The sequence below is a fragment of the Schistocerca cancellata genome, chromosome 1 (assembly GCF_023864275.1).
Source record: "Schistocerca cancellata isolate TAMUIC-IGC-003103 chromosome 1, iqSchCanc2.1, whole genome shotgun sequence".
Lineage (NCBI taxonomy): Eukaryota > Metazoa > Arthropoda > Insecta > Orthoptera > Acrididae > Schistocerca > Schistocerca cancellata.
In genome coordinates this window covers 151,950,330-151,968,146 of record NC_064626.1, presented here as the reverse complement: position 1 = coordinate 151,968,146, position 17,817 = coordinate 151,950,330, and positions in this window count along the sequence as shown.

Here is a 17,817-nt window from a genome sequence, read left to right as displayed (position 1 = left end):
CCGGACTGCAGCGCCAGAACCGCTAGACCACCGCGGCCGGCTCTCCAATAATTATGTGAGGATTTGCATTAATATCAGCGAACACGCAACACACCATTACCTTTTTTCTGAATGTCAATTTCTTCCGCTGTAAGATTCGACTAGTGTAGTTAACTCCTTCATAGTCTGGTAAAGCGAAATACGAGGCTGTACTTTGTCCAGAAAAAGCTAAACATAAAGGGTGATAATACGCGTGATTCTCTTATGGATTTGCCATGAATCCTAATTTTTACCGTCTTCGCTTCTACAGAACACTCCATTTCACCCACTACTGAAACTATCGATACCTGTCAGAAATAACTAGCATAAAGAATCCGAGGGCTATTGAATGGCTGTCATGGTATTCTAAAGCATAGGCTGAAGATGTAGACAGTAAAAAACGAGGAAGATTACAGATTAACGTCCCGTCGACGGCTGTCATTAGAGAAGAAGCAAAAGGTCAGACTGAGAAACGTTGGGTAGGAAGTCGGCTTCATCTTTTTCATATAAACCACCCTGACATGCGCCAAAAATGATCTAGGCAATCTGAATTTGAATGGCGGAAAGGCGATTTAAACTGCCGTTATTGTGAATAAAGGTCCAGTGTCCTACCAATGTGCCGTCACCTCGCTTGGTTTTACCACAGGAACCTAATGTCAGCCCATGAACAGCATGAAATTGTTCTACAAGTGTGAATGCACTCAGCTCAGTAGGATTAAGACTCTACAACGCTCTCTCCTTGGCTTTAGAATTTACATAAATACATGTTTCTCTTCATGAGCGATGGAGCCGGAGCAGCACTCCACTGACATTTTGTATGTGAATTCGTGTTCGTTTCAAATAAAAAAGTACAAAGTAATTATTGTCTCACATGTAACACATATGTAGTTAAAATGCATGTTTCCATTCCAAATAAAATTAACTGTCCCCTGTTTTACTTACAACAGCGCCACGTAGTAGAATGAAGATAGTACCGCCTTGTAGACCACTCTCATTGATGCGGCTGTATGTAATCTTGTCTACGTGTGACGCTCACGTGTCGAGACGCTTTGGTACCTCAAACGCCTCTCCCTCTTTAAGGACTCTCTTAGGTTTTCTGTGCGCGTCTGTAAAGGAAACGATACATCGGAGTGAAAAACTCGCTGAGAGATACTTCTCTGGCCAAAGTGGGTATTGCGAAGTTTGTGAAGCGTCGGAGAAACTCGGCGGTGAAAGTGAGTGGACTAACGGCAACACTGTAAATAATTACCGAGCAGCCCGACGTGAAACTGACGGTGAAAGGCGAGAAAGAACGAGCATGAAGGCCAACCAATAAGTCACGTGCTTCACGTCATCATTCAAATAAACATGATTAACAGTAAATCCGAGTGTACCACAGCACATCAGAGAACACTGCAGAGCTTATATAGATTGAACTCTACCGACAAAATTTCCGAGGTTGTTCACCATGGTATGAGGGAGTTACCTTTTTTCCTATGAAATTAAGTTTATAACAGTCAGATCTCTTGTAATATGCACTCGCCAAAACCTATAGACGAAACACAGAGTAATGTTTCACAAGCTACGAGATAGTCGCGGATTAAAAGAGTGAGCCAGGAAGTGTAGAATAAATTTCTTTTATCTCCATAGATTATCACAAAACTTTTTCGTCCTTAGACTACCGGTTTCGGTCGGCGATGACCATCGTCACATCCGTTTTACATGTTCTAATACAGAGGGGTCCAAAAATGTGTATCCACTGTTTAAAATTCCATAACTGGTAAACTAATTGACGGAGTTGTCTCATCTTTGGTAGTGTAACAGTTTGTTGTTCCGACAATCGCCACACAAGCGTTGTATTGCGTTGTTTTGTTTCGTCAGATCTGGACGACCTGTAACAGTAACAAGTCCAGCTAACTCCCGTTGTGTGTTACAACAATTAACTCGCTCACCACAGAACTCTGTGAGACAGTGTGCCCGTAAAACTGGAGTGAGTCGCTCAAGTGCTCGGCGAATTTTGAAGACAGCAAAGTGGGAGTGCTACATCCCACGATTGCTACACGCAATGAACGAGGACGACCCAGATCGTAGAATGGAGTACTGCGAGTGGTTTACTAACATGGTGCGCAACGATGAAGAGTTTGCAGAGATGATTGTGTGGTCTGATGAGGCACAGTTCAAACTCAATGGTACAGTTAATCGCCACAATTGCATCTACTGGGCCACCGAAAATCCGAACGTCCATGTAGACAATGCCGTGAATTTGCCAGGAGTAAATGTGTGCTGTGGGTTGTCTTACCGGGGCTTGATTGGGCCATTCTTCTTTGATGGCACAGTTACCGGTGAGGTGTACCTTCAGAAGCTTCAGACATCCATTTTACCTGACATCCAAGACTTGTATGGAGACGGAAGAGTTTACTATCAACATGATGGTGCCCCAGCCCACTACCAAAATCGTGTTAGGGCGTATCTCGACGAAAATCTACCAGTAAGATGGATAGGCCGTAGAGTGCTGTGGTGTATCCACCACGTTCCCCATACCTAACTCCTCTGGAGTTTTACCCTTGGGGAACACTAAAGGACGTCGTTTATCGACAAAAACCACGCACATTGGATGAATTCGAGAATCCATCGTACATTCATGTGTAAATATCCAACAGAAAAGATTGCAGTGCTGCAGTTCGGCGGCATCGTTTGTGTGTGGATGTTAATGGTGACCATTTCGAACACCTACAGTGGTTGGACTTTAAGCTAAACTTTCACCAAAAATGAGACAACTCCGTCAATTACTTTGCAAGTTATGGACTTTTAAACAGTGGATTCATTTTTTTAGACCCCTCAGTATAATGGAGCTATAGACGAATTTTAATGAAATACACACAAAATCAACTTAGTTTTGTCGCACATATTTAAAATAGCGTCTTAAGTAGATCACAGGGCAGGCAGAGTCATCCTGTTAACAGCACTACTGTTCAAAATAACAGACATTCAAGCCAACGTAACGAGCAAGACGAACAACATCCAAAATAAAGAATTTTATGGCAGTTTCTGATGGTTGTATGGGCGTTCGGTGCGTTGTACACAAGTGATGGGAGACCACTCTCTTCACGTTTCTCTAGTTTTTAAAATTCAATATCGAAACTTTTTCAAGTGACGGGGTGGACTGGGTTGTTCGTCCACAGTGATTCCCTCATGATGTTACGAACTTTCAGGAATGGTGGACAAGGATAAATGTATCAATTTGAGGTAAGGACCCTTGGCCCAGAAACGACCGAGTCGAGAGTTATAAGCGAAAATATCCTGATAACTTTGACAATGGACTACTCTGTTGCAAGCTGTTTGATTTCTTTAGTTTGAGAAGTAGTAGCATGGACCAAAATCACAAAAAGAAATGTCGAGTGAACATGGGCTCTAAAGTGCATGCGTACCTTAAGAACCACGAGCTCTTGTTCATCTTTGCTACTGTGAATCACGTCTCTTCTACTGAGCATGTGTTCATCGCTCTTAAGGTATGCACTTTACAGGCCATGCTTACTGGACATTTTTTTCCGGTTCTGGTCCATATTATCTCCACGCAAAATGTGGAAAGCAGTCAGCTTGTTGTAGAATAGGTCCTCTGTCAGCGGTACCAGAACGATTTTCGCTCATAACTTTCGGCCTGCTCCTTCTCGCACCAGAGTCCCTTACCTCAAACTGATACATTTACCTTTCTCCATCACCCCTGAAAGTTTGTAACATGATGACAAAATCACCCTGTGTGTTAAGAAATCTTACACTCGTATGGAATTCAACACATAGAAGTAACTATGACATCAATAGTTGAGGCAATAGTAGCCATAGCAGAAGAAAATAAACGTTCTTGAGAAGTAGAATAGCAAAGACAAATTGCAAGTAAGTAGTTCTAAAATGAAGGCAGTGCAGCAACAGATGTTAGAGGAGGGGTAAAGAGGAAGGGTAAGGGAAACGTGATAGAAGACAAATATTGAAGAGAGCGGGAAAGAAAGTGAGTGACAAATCGAGAAACAAAAAAGGACAAAGAAGTGTCACAGGCAGAAGATGGGACACTGTTGATGCGTTGGTAGGGATCCTACTAGTGTCACGCGAATATGGAATCTATGGATTCAGGAGGGAAATTCTCAAACCTATGTTGTATAGTAACCATCCCAAGTGTCTAATGCTTGAGAGAACAAATGTATAACGATACCGCTGCTTCTGTTGGTCTCAAATGCCATACTGGCATGCGAATCTGGGATCAATGGATTCAGGAGAGATGTTCTCAAAGCCACATAGTATATCAACAGTCCCACGTAGCTAACGCCGGAGAGGATGTCCATATTACTCTCTCACCTCTGCAGATTGTAGAGCCATATCACGAACCTAGAGTCGGGACAGGAGTGGTACCATGTCACCTTCTCAGATGAGACGCAGTTTTGCATATAATATCATGATGGACATATCCATGTGCTTAGGCTCCAAGGAACACTAAAATTTCCCAATTACATTTGTTGTCATCATAAGTGCCTAGCACCCCATTGAAAACATTTGGCAATGGGTTGCTGAAATACTGACAACCCACTGCTCGCCAGCCACTGAGATTGAAGCACTCTGGCATAGATTTGAGGCAGTACAGAGTGACATAACCGTATTTGTCATCTGAGGTCAGTTCGGTATAATGCCCATCCAGGTTAGGCATGTTACTGATTCCTGAGATGGCAGCTCGGTGTGCTACATTTCACACCTTGCATACCCGCAAATCACCTACAAATTAAATCACGTATTCTTCCTACTATACTGAACATGCACAAAAAATTTCGGTATTTTCTACCTGTCCTGGTGTTGAAATCTGAATGGCAAACAGTGTAGCAGATTAGACGCTAGTTTTGTGTCAGTTACCACATGCATAGGGTGGTAAGTGTAATCTGTTTGTTGAGAATAACAAAGAACAGTACCATTCTACAAAGTTGGTGCATGGTAGCCCGGAGTAACAAAAAGTAAAATTATTCAAAAAACACAAATTTGGATATGAAAATTACTATCAAGATTTTTAAAAAAAGCACAATCACTCAGTTTCACAAGCCATCCTCTAAAAATTAATTCCACACTGCAAGGCGACTTTTACCTTGCCTTTACACATTGATTATTACAGTAGTAATAACAATTACTTACAGATCCGTACTATTAATAGTATAAAAATTTTACGCATTATTTAGTTCATCGTACATTTAGTTCTTTGTATTTTTAGATTTTCCAAATTGCAACCACTGTAACAGTATCATTTGCCGACATTTTTCTTCCAATTACGTACACGCTTTGTTTCAAAACAGGTCCATACTTTAAGAACTCTCTTTTGGTTTACTTAAAAGCCAGTGTGTCTACTGATGTGATATTTCTGGCTGTGGCCACCATTATTTTAGTTTGCTAGAAGCTCGTCTTGATATAGCTTGATACGCATCAAGCAGCATATGGTACAAAAGTAGAGTGAGTTACAAGCGATAGATGGTACAATATGTACCATTCTCGTGGGAGAGTCCTCCAGTTGTACTGAACTTTCTCCTGATTTGTCGGCACATTCTCTTATTTATATACCTTTCATTGTATTTAACCCAGTTTCCATATGACAATCTCTCATGGTTACCCTAAGAATTTATGGTTTTTTTTACTGAATTTCACTAGTTATGAGAATCATAAGAGTAACGATATTGCAACCGAAGTGCTTCGGACACCTTCGGATCGCTTTGGCAGGCCTGGGAGATGATGTACTTCGGCTGCGCTAGTCAGACTGTCTCGAGCGTTCTTCACAAACGGACGTTCTTCAGAGCCGGGCACGTATCTCTGTTTCCGGGCGGACATGTCGTACTCTTTATCGGAAGTTGTCAGAAAAGTTACCGTACAATTAAGATAGCTATGTTGAGTGTTGTAAAAGACACTGTAAAAAGTGTGATTATATAAATATAACAAAACAGGATACAGTAATGAGAAGTGTCACCTACCATCATTGTCAGAACTACAGATCTTGCCCTCTGTAGCCATAGAGACTAACATGGGCAAGTGGCATCCCATAGAAAGCACAACCACAGGTTCCAGATGACGGCACAGCAGCCTCCGCCGAAGAAGATCCCACGACCAACGAGCTGTCTTCTGCACTGGGGACACAACTTTAAAAGACGACAGACTGGTGGAATGAACGGTTAGGGACTCTTATTCAATCTTTCCAGCTTCGAGATCTGACTTCCAAAGGACACGCATAATTTATACTGGCCTCACAAAGAAGGGAGAGTCAATCAGAAGTGCGAAAGGATTCGATGGTATTTACGTTATAATACAGATGTTAATAACCACGGTAAGTCTGCGCTCTACCATTTGCATTTAAGAGTTTGGTCAGGGATATTTTCCGAGTATTTTGGTATGTTGATCACGTGGTCTCTGGTGACTTGTTACAGAGTAATTGAATTTCATTTGAGTTACAGCCCCATTTAACTTTGTATCTGTATTCCAGTGAAAGAATCCTTAGAATATTGCAAATGTCGATGGTGTGCGATGCTTGTCTTGTTTCGAAACAAACTTGTTCCACTCACTCTCGGTGCACATTGCTAATAGCAGTAATACTCACTTTACTCTTGGTCCTCAAGCTTGCATTCAGTATTGCTCGGTTTCGTTTCGGGTTTGATCTCTGACAGTGTTAATTGTACATTGACAGTGACATATAGTAGCATGAGAAGATGTCTTCAGGAGGAGTTACCGAATATGGATTTTCTGAGTGGCATAAAAGCTATATTGAGCTGTTTCCACTACGACAACATTCACACCACTTTACTTTCATGCAGCCACATTTAGGATGTGCATTCCTAATGCATCGACTGCACACCGACCAGCCCAGCACCGCGAAACGGCAACCAGAAGGCGATGACCCGCGCGCCAATGGAAACAGCGAGCAGCCCCACACCTCCAGGAACACAGACTTCAGCGCACCCCATCAATTTGTCTGGGTCTACAAAAACATTATCTATCAGTGTGCTGGTTTTGTGTACCACCCAAGTAGGAAAATTAATAACTGACGTCAAATTGAAAAAAAAAGCAAGTAATACTTTAACATTAAACTTTCTATCAGACTCTTTCAGAAAATATAAAATTAGTTCCCCACAAACAATAATTTGTTTCCCTCTCTCTGATATATAGCACAACAAAGAATCCAGGTTTTTCAAAAATAGCTGAAAATTTCCTGATGGAGAACAATACAAGGCTACAATTCTAAAAGTACCAGTATTTAGTTTGAGCCTATGCGCACAGGCAACTATATGTTGCTCTACACAAATTTTTTTTGTTTCAAAATTTTTCACACTGACAGATTTTAAAATATATGGTAACCCCCTCCCCCCTCTCTCCATAGTTTATATACTTACATGTGCTGAAATCTTATATCCACTTACATTTACCATTTCGATACCTGTGACTATATGATGTTCAGATAGGCATAGTACCTCTGTTTCTTCCTCAGTTTCTAAATCTTCTAAACAAACAAGAAGCTCATCTACTTTGCTTTTTAATCCCTTGATATTCTGATGCAATATACTAACATTATTTTTCATTGTGCTTTTATTAGAATCTTGTGACATACGAACATTATTTTCCACTGTACTGTAATGAGAATCTTGTGATATTTTAACGTCTCTAGTATCTACCTGACTGAGCTTCTTATTAAGCATAATTTCAATCAATGTTGGATGACTGGACACTGATCTTAGCTTAAAAAAGAAGTACTCTCATGAGTTTCAGTGCCCCCCCCCCCTTTAAAGATTTTGCTGTCATCCCAGCCAGTTTACCCTTACCTTTCTTACTAAAATATGTCGTTGAGAGTTCGGCAGCTTATGTGTTTTCAGCAGGACCGCTTGCCGGCATAGTCTGAAATCGATATTAGGAAGCACGTTGACGTACACTTTCGACAACAGTGGATTAGTCACAGAGGACCCATTCTATGGCCAGCTCCGTTACTAGACATACATCAATGGACTTATGAACGCATGTGAAGAGCCCAGTTTATAGAACACCAGTCGATACTCACATGGACCCGACAACAGGCATGGAAGTAGTAGACTGTAAGTACGAGTACACCAAAATCCTAGGATTCTTGAGCGTGTAACACAGTCGATGGAGCTTCGCTGCACAGTTTACTGTGATCATGGTGATCGAATAACCAGTAAGGGAATGTATCTGGATTTGTTGCGTTCTGTACTCTACACTGAGAGAAAAGATTGGAAAACACTCTCATGTGCGAGTTTCTCTAACGGTTGTTGCATTATTCTGTGTTTTGTTTTGGACGTTTCAGCGATTAAATATTACTGAATTTTTGAATATGCTGAAGGCATTTTCATGGAAATAAAGGTAATTAGATTAACAAACGAAATAAATCATTATTACATCATGGCTATATATCGAGCTATCGTATACTGCGGATTCCTGGTACCTTAATATTCAGTAAACATCTCTGAACAACCTCCGACGTTGAGTCGGTGGAGTCCGGGTTCAACCTGCAGACCTGAGTTCAAAGTTAATATTTATATAGAGAATAAAATTAACATAAACGTACTTTCAGCCCCACGAATATTCGCGGGCGATCCGCCATGTTATTCGAATTGTACATAGAACGAGCAGGAAAGGAAACGAAGAAAACATTTAGAAACGAATCTTAAGTTCAGAGAGAAGAAATAAAAAAACTTTAAGGTTTGCAGATGGCGTTGTAATTCTGTTATAGTCGACAAAATAATTGGAAGATCATTTGAATGGAACCGATGATACCTTGAAAAGAAGTTATAAGATGAATACATATAAAAAAGGCCAAACAAGTATAATGTGGAATTAAAGCGTATGATGCAAAGGGAATTGGGTTAGGCAATGGGACGTGAAGGGCCGATTGTATAAACATCGCTGACTGGAGATCAAATTTGACATTACATCAGAAAATGAACTAAGTTCAGGACTCAGCTCCAGTGTATAACGCTAAACTCCGATCCATCGAAGCAGGTCCAGATTTCATCTTTGGTAGTACATAACATGCTTGGCAACACGGCTAAAATCGGTTACCGGTACGATTATTGCGCTTCGACCGCAGATATTTATCGTACATCGTAGAAAAAAATGGTTCAAATGGCTCTGAGCACTATGGGACTTAACTTCTGAGGTCATCAGTCCCCTAGAACTTAGAACTACTTAAACCTAACTAACCTAAGGACATCACACACATCCATGCCCGAGGCAGGATTCGAACCTGCAACCGTAGCGGTCGCGCGGTTCCAGACTGAATATGATCCGACTCCACGGCGATACGATCTAGAATTAAGGTTTATACAACCCAGATTTCCAGGTTACATTTGATCTAAGATCATTTTCTGTCTTTACCTAATGTTACATGATTTATACAGTCGCCCCAAAAGTAGCAGAGGGGTTTTGCTATTTGGCAACAAAGTAACTGACGATGTCAGAAGAAAACAGGATATAAAATGCAGACTGGCAATACAAAGTAAAGCTTTTCTGAAAAGGAGAGCTATATTAACATTGAGTATCCATGTGGTATTTGTAAATATTCCCCTGTAGCATTATACGAATGCGAAACGTGCTCTGTAAACAGTTCAGACAAGATGAGAGTAGAAGCTTTTAGGCTGTGGTGTTATATCTGCAACTACATAAATACTCTGCAAGCCACTTGATGGTGTGTGGCGGAGGGTACGTCTGGTACAGGTAACTGGTCTTCCCTTCCCCGTTCCACACGGCGCGTGGGAAGAATGACTGCCAGTAAACCTGAATTTCACGAGATGTACGTGGGACGAAGTAATATGTTCCCGACTCTTCCCGGAAAGTACTCTCTTGGAATTTCAACAGTAAACCTCTCCGTGACGCACAACACCTGTCTTGCATCATTTGCCACTGGAGTTTGTTGAGGCTCTGTGTAGCGCTCTCGCACCCAAAAAACGATACCGTGGCGAAACGCAACGCCCTTCGTTGGATCGCCTGTACCTCTACCAGGTTAGGTTCCCGGATCAGTCAACAATACTCAAGAATCGGTCGAACAAGCGCTTTATAAACCACTTGTTTCGTGGACTGGAGCTGCTTTGGTTTTTCCTATGAATCTGTCTGGCATATACAAGAATCATGAAGATTAGACGGGTAGATCAGATAACTAACGAAGTGAATCGAATCGGGGACAAAGGAGCTTTATTGAAAAAAAACTGACTGAAGGAAATTATAGTTTGATATCACACAAACTGACACGTCAACAGATAGTTTCGCTACGCAACATAGTGTATGGGGTCGGAGAGGGGGGGAAGGGGGGAGGGCAGGGAGGGAGATGTAAATCGTAGAGAGGGAGACGATGGTCGCGTGGGCGTTGTTTGCAGTATTTATGCAGGGATGAAGAGGTGGCTCCAGACAGACAAATCTGCAAAATGCATGAAGCCCATAACAAAGAGCTGCGCAGTCATCTGTCCAAACCTGCTCTGCAACTATTCAAGTAGTAAACTTGTGGCGACGCTCGTGTGTGTTGCATAGCTCAGTTCTATGATGCAGGTTCTGCTTCACGAAATAAAATTTGAAGAGATTTCTTACTAGGATTAAGATTTCTTACTACAATCAAATATAAAGATTTCTTACTAGGATCAAGTATAAAACACTCACTCAAAAACTCCTCTTCTCCGGTTGCCATAGAACATAACTTAAACGTCTCAATAGCCGCGGAAATTACGAGGGTAATCCCAAAAGTAAGGTCTCATATTTTTTTATCAGCGCATAGACCTGTTTATTTCTACGATGGTTTACATCAGTTTAGAGCTTGAACATTTAGCTATTTTTCGACATAATCACCATTTCTGTCGATGCATTTTTGTAGACACTGTGGCAGTTTTTGTATGTACTTATAAAAAAAATAAGAGACCTTACTTTTGGGATTACCCTCGTACAACATAGATTCTGCAGCAATTTTCACGCTACATACTACCTTAAATAAGATTATAACCAAAACATGACGTTAGACAGAAGGCATTTTCCCCTCTGGATTAATATGTGAGATTGGCATATGTCGATCTATAGGTCACTCTCAAGCGAATCATTGTATTCAATACTAAGCTGTTATAACACTACTCTGTAGAGGAGTCAAATTATGGATGGCACATTGCGGCCCATTTAGGATCTTGAGTGTGACTGACATTCACTTCATGAGCCAGAAAACGAAAAAGTACAAACATGTTAGAGCACTGCCTGTCAAACCGAGGGGCGCGCCTCCCTTTGGGAGCGAGCGTATTGAAAGAAATAACAAAAATGGCTCTGAGCACTATGGGACTTTACAGCTGTGGTCGCCAGTTCCCTAGAACTTAGAACTACTTAAACCTAACTAACCTAAGGACATCACACCCATCCATGCCCGAGGTAGGATTCGAAACTGCGACCGTAGCGGTCGCGCAGTTCCACACTGTAGCATCTAGAACCGCTCTCGGCGACACCGGCCGGCAAAGAAATAACAATTCAAACACTAATTGATTTACTGAAAGGTAAGCAAAGCAAAATCCACTCGAATATAACAAAAAATTAAAATTCATATTTGCACTGACAAAATGCTCTTACACTGGTGTGCAAAAGTTAAGGCCGAAAGTAACTGTCGCACGGCGTGTAACTGCCAAGTAACATAGCTCGATGAAACTTGAACCTTTCACAGAAAGATCTCCTATAGTATAGCACGGAAGGAAACTGAACGAAAATGACACTTTTATTCAAGGCAAGTTATTGACAACTTGCTGGATGATCGTTGGTGCATGTGGACGTGCCTTAGAACGTCTCCGCAAAGCATCCCACAAGTGCTCGATGGGATTTAAATCTGGGGAACTGGCAGGTATTCTAATATTCTACGTGGTGTCTGTTTGTTCTATATCGTGTCTCCCCACCACTTTCGCGCAACGACGCTCTGAGCATGTTTTTTAGGGAATTGACTAGTTTGAACCTGGGACCTGTTGCTGGTAAGGAGACGTCAGACCACACATGACATGTAGAGTTCAGAAGAGTTCAGTGAGGCTAGCGATGATATAACCAAATACTTAATTATTTCAGCGTCAGCTCCACTGCACTCCCTGTAAAAGAATCTTAATACTAACTAAATTTAGTGGAAGGGGTTCAAGGCTTTCCTATTTTTAGTTAGCTGGTAAAATAACGTCCAAAAAGCAGTTAAGTTTACCATTGGAAATTTTATTCTACTCACAAAACATTGTTTACAAATTGCACTATTGATAAAAGGAAATGTTTTAATACAGTATGGTAAAAACCAACTGCGTTCAACAAAAATGTGAACGAATATTCCCTGAATGGGTTTCTAATTTCTACAATGGATTGAAGGATGACCTATGCCATATCACATCTATAATCTAGGTTTAAATTAAGTTTCACAAAAGATAAAACTATCAAAATGGTCAACAGTGACCCTCAATTATCTTTAATTAGCTTATCTAACTTGTCGTAAATTACAGTGGTCGATGTGGCTTCTCAATAACTATATAACAGAAAAATCATCGCGTTTCAGATTTTTACTTCAAGTGGCAAATGTGAACACCATGAGCTTTAATTGACGGTCGACACTAGTATTACGCAAAAAGGGGGTGTAACAGATGAGACTTCTGCAGTTCTGAGTGAAGCTTTATGCGCTGTTATGCGGCATTGCGTGCGTTCATTACCTCGTCGGTGTTCGTCAGGGGGTGGCGGACAGCACAGCTCCGCTCACCTCACCGTCTCGGAAGCAACTCTCTCCTAACTTCTCCTTACTACAATTTACCGAAGTTGGTTTAAAAAAACAATCTGGCTGTGTTTTCATCTGACCAATCAGGGTCTCAATGTTAACCTTAAGCTCCGCCTACAAAAATTCTGTCTATCCAATGAGAAACGTTATACTTTTCGTGGTGGGGCAATGTTTTTAAAGTTTGCAACGTAACAGAGACGCAAAAAAGTCCCACGCTAAAATTTACGGCTGGGGGTGGCCCTCTTTGTGTTATCGTAAGATCTATACTGTTCTTCTGGAGGGCTCTAGCTTTTTACATGGGCTGGGGGGTGGTCCTAGCGGTTAGCTGGCGACGTGGGTGTCCGTCCCTTATCGTAGGGCCTTCCAGCTTAACGCGGTTTTGCTCTTAGCTTCTGTTCTCGTTTCTCCCCTCGGAACTGCGTCTGTCTCACGGTGGGAAGGTATGACATGCATTTAGGCATTCTAGTGTTAGTCTGTGGTATTCCATTTGCTCACTCGTTACTCGTATTACTTTGGTTAATTTAATGTCACGATTTATTCGAAGCTATGTGACATACTACTGGATTTGCTTATCATGTCAGGGTTTTCATGGAAGGTGTTGGATTTGCCTGACACCTTACAGTCTGCCCAATCGCCGAATATCCTCTAGTCCCAACAGCTACTCTACCTGCACACTTCGTTGCTGTCTCCCATTGTCACCCATAGAAATGAAGTCAGGGTAGAACGCACCCCTGAAAAGACCCACCTAGGGAAAGAGTACTGTATCACAATAACTCCGATCGCAGAGTGCAGCGTGTTCAAAAGTTCAGGGTTCAGCACGTCCATGTAAAATAATGATCCCCATAACGATCACGTTCGACAATATTTCGTTGGAGCATTACCAGCTTAATCCCTCCTCATATGGTGATCTATATTGCAGCTGATCGGTACGGGCCGCTGTGACCGAGCGGTTCTAGGCGCTTCAGTCTGGAACTGTGCGACCACTACGGTCGCCGGTTCGAATCCTGCCTCGGGCATGGATGTGTGTGCTGTCCTCAACTAGGTTTAACTAGTTCTAAGTTCTAGGGGACTGATGACCTTAGATGTTAAGTCCCATAGTGCTCAGAGCCATTGATCGGTACGATGTGCTCACACCTATAACTTGAAATTTCCTGGCACATTAAGACTGTGTGCCAGACCGAGACTCGAAGTCGGAACCTTTGCCTATCGCGGGAAAGTGATCTACCACCTGAGCTACTCAAGTACGACTCACGCCCCGTCCTCACAGCTTCACTTCTGCCAGTACCTCGTCTCCTACCTTCCAAACTTTACAGAAGCTCTCCTGCGAACATTGGAGAACTAGTACCCCTGAAAGAAAGGATATTGCGAGCGAAAATCTCATTCTGGAAACATCCCCTAGCCTGTGGCTAAGCCATGTCTCCTCAATATCCTTTCTTTCAGGAGTACTAGTTCTGCACTGGCAGAAGTGAAGCTGTGAGGACGGGGCATGAGTCGTGCTTGAGTAGCTCAGATGGCAGAACACTTGCCCGCGAAAGGCAAAGGTCCCGAGTTCGAGTCTCGGTCCGGCACACAGTTTTAAACTGCCAGGAAGTTTCATATCAGCGCACACTCCACTGCAGAGTGAAAATCTCACCTGTGACTTGTCGATACTAGATGACCACACAAGAAAATATTTCCGCTCTCACGTCTTCTCATCTGCAACATCTATGCTACTTTCACCTCTGCACCCCACACTCACACGAGGTAATCCATCAACTTTTCGCGCCCTCTACCTGTAAGACAAAGAGCAATGGAAGACCATCGATTCCGGCTTTTACAATATAGTGGATCTGTGTCACAAAATAGTAACAGATTTACTTAATACTGGCAATTTGTAAGGTTGTAATTTTGTAGCTTTAGCGTCAAATTACTAAAAATACGTTATTATATACAAGGTGGTCAGACAATGTCTGAAACGCTTGTATGGATGTTGCGGAGCAGGTTGTACTGACAAGTGAGTCATGAATGTAAAGAAAAAAATTCGATGCGTTGCGCCGTTTCCGAGTTATTTAACTTTGAAGTTAGCCAATCAGGTCGTCGCGCACGCGAATTCGAGTTTCAGCTGACCAAATAAAAAACTCGTTGAGTAACAACGCCCTGAGCAAGCCGCTTGAAAGAGAGGGCGCGACGCTCCGACTGGCTAATTTCAATGCTATATAACTCAGAAACGGCGCAAAGTATCGAATTTTTTTTTCTTAACACTTATGCCTCAGTACCACCTGCCCCGCAACGTCCCTACAAGTGTTTCATATCTTTTCTGACGGTCCTGTATATCTTATGTGGAAACGGGGGGTTGAGGGATTAGGTGGAGGGGGAGGTGGGAGTTTTAGTGGTTGGAAACTGGGTAGCGAATACTGAAAGGTTTTGAGAAACGCTGTGGTACTCCATACACCGACTGAATCGCATTTGGTCGTCTTGTAACGCGGGACAACGAAATAGCAGATAACTACAATACTGATTTCACTTTTCCGAGGTAAAAGATTCTGTCGACGTTTTGCCGGGTTTGCGAATCAATTTTTTTTAAGAAGTTCTCTTTCTGCAAACATAATGCATTTCCTTTTATGTTTCTTGCCCAAATATGCTTGCTCCTATGTTTCCTCTTCAGTAGGTCTCGTTTTATTTCTGTAACATATTTTAACCCTAAAAACTATAACATTTTTAATTTTAGTTCGTTGTGATAGCTCAGTTGAAAATGTATTAATTTTTTAGACTGTCGCACAGCTTGGTCTGCTTTAATGTCTTTTTTAGCTTGACAGCGGGTGGCAGACTTGGGTTCATAACCTTGATCATGTTGTTTTTCCACGACTGTTTAAGGCGACTGTTAGGAAGACCACCGCAGCTGTTGTTTTAGAAGAATTGATTAAGTCACGATAGCTTTCATTCCATACGAAAACGCTCAGATGACATGCAGTTCAACAAGATGGAGCTAAAAACTACTAAAACATGCACATAATGTATGATGTGTGTCACAGCGAATATTCACCGACAATCTTCGTAAATAACACTCACAAAGTACCATAAATGTGGCAATGTCATTATTTAAAATGATTAACTTATTGGACGTCGTATGACTGAGATGGAGAAAGATTTATTGTCACGCTGGACAAGTCCTATCTGGTTTCAGTTACCGTGTGACAACAGGTGTTTGATACGTAAGGAGAGGAACCAGGGACCTCAGTGATTGTGAAACCGAGCAAGAAAACATCGTGAGAAAATCGCACCATCAAGCCGTCTGCATTCACCTTACCTGAGAGAGGGACTAATGTTACACACATATCTTACACAAGCTATTTACATCTAGCTCGAGACGTTAGAAGATTCCACTATTTGTCGATTTGGCAGGACCAAACGATGGACGAGTTTTTATTAACTAAATGAAACGCTTTTTTAACCTTGTTTCACTAAGTTGATTGTTACTGTGCGACCTAGGTTCCCGGATTATAAGCTTACTTTCCAGTACATAACTGATCCCAAAGATGAAAACGAAGCAAAGATAAACATGTCAACGTTTTAATCTATCCATTCTTTACTTAAACTCTAAAAGTCCCTGTTGACAATTTTGACAAATTATGTATATGTTCACAAAATTCATTAGGACAGCGTTTATAAAACTCATTACTACAACATTTACTGTAACTCGGTCTGAACATACATTGGAGCTGAGCTATGCACAAGAATGGAATTTTTTGTCACGTGAATGACGGAACTAAGGTTTTTCTTCTATGTAGGAATTGCAGTACTCTATAAAAGGGTTGTCGCGCAGGGTAGCCGCGTGGTCCAAGGGCGCTATGTCACGGTCCGCGTGGCTACCCCCGTCGGAGGTTCGAGTCCTCCCTCGGGCATGAGTGTGTGTGTTGTCCATAGCATAAGTTAATCTAAGTTAGATTATGTAGTGTGTAAGCTTAGGGACCGATGACCTAAGCGGGTCGATCCCATAAGATCTTACCACAAATTTACAATTTTTAAAAAAGTGTTGAATAATTGAATTGTGTTTGTTTATTCAGTAATAAATATGGGGATACAAACATCTGTTTCTTAATATATAAAAATTTTTAATTCAGTGAGCTTTGCACCCTTTCCTTGCACGAGTACGACTTCTACACCTATTATGTATTTATGGTTTTCATTTATGGTTCAAGTGGTTCAAATGGCTCTGAGCACTAAGGGACTTAACTTCTGAGGTCATCAGTCCCATAGAATTTAGAGCTAATTAAACCGAACTAACCTAAGGATATCACACACATCCATGCCGAGGCAGGATTCGAACCTGCGACCGTAGCGGTCGTGCGGTTCCAGACAGTAGCGCCTAGAACCGCTCGGCCACCCCGGCCGGCTTTCATTTATGCAAAGTTCGTCAAAGATGAATCCGGCTTCTTTTAAAATTTACTGAAAATACTCCTTTACTGATAGATTCTCCCAGATTCCTCTCCACATCCTACAGCCTAAAACATGCAGCGTTCCAACATATGACCTACTATCTCGTTTCTACACCCATGTCGCCAGAAGACTACAGTCAGGAATTAAATAAAATAAATTGAATAGCCACAATTAATGAATTTGATTCCTACATTTTTGACTGAATTCTTAGTAAAAAAAAACTGAAGAAGGAAGACAGATCCCTACTGTATAAAGTGAACAAAATATATAGACTCAAATGGAAACGGCGCAGTTCACTTTTTATAAGCAAAACTTCAAATAGGATGAGAAACATCTTAAAAGCAAAGGATTTATCTGTGCTTTTCTAAGTCTCACAGACAGTAGGCAAATGGCTCGTCATTTCAAAAGATAAACGACCAGAGATCATAAAAAGTAGGGTTTGTAAAGTCGTCTGGGGATAGAGCCAGTGTCGATGTACTGGGCAGACTGGAAGGTCAATCTGCACCAGGCTCAGAGAACGTTACAGAAATTGGAGATTAATTAAGCAAGATTCATCCTTTGCCCAGAGTTGCATAAATGAAAAACACAAATACAGAATAGATATAGAAGTCCTATGCATAGAAGGATAGAGTACAAAG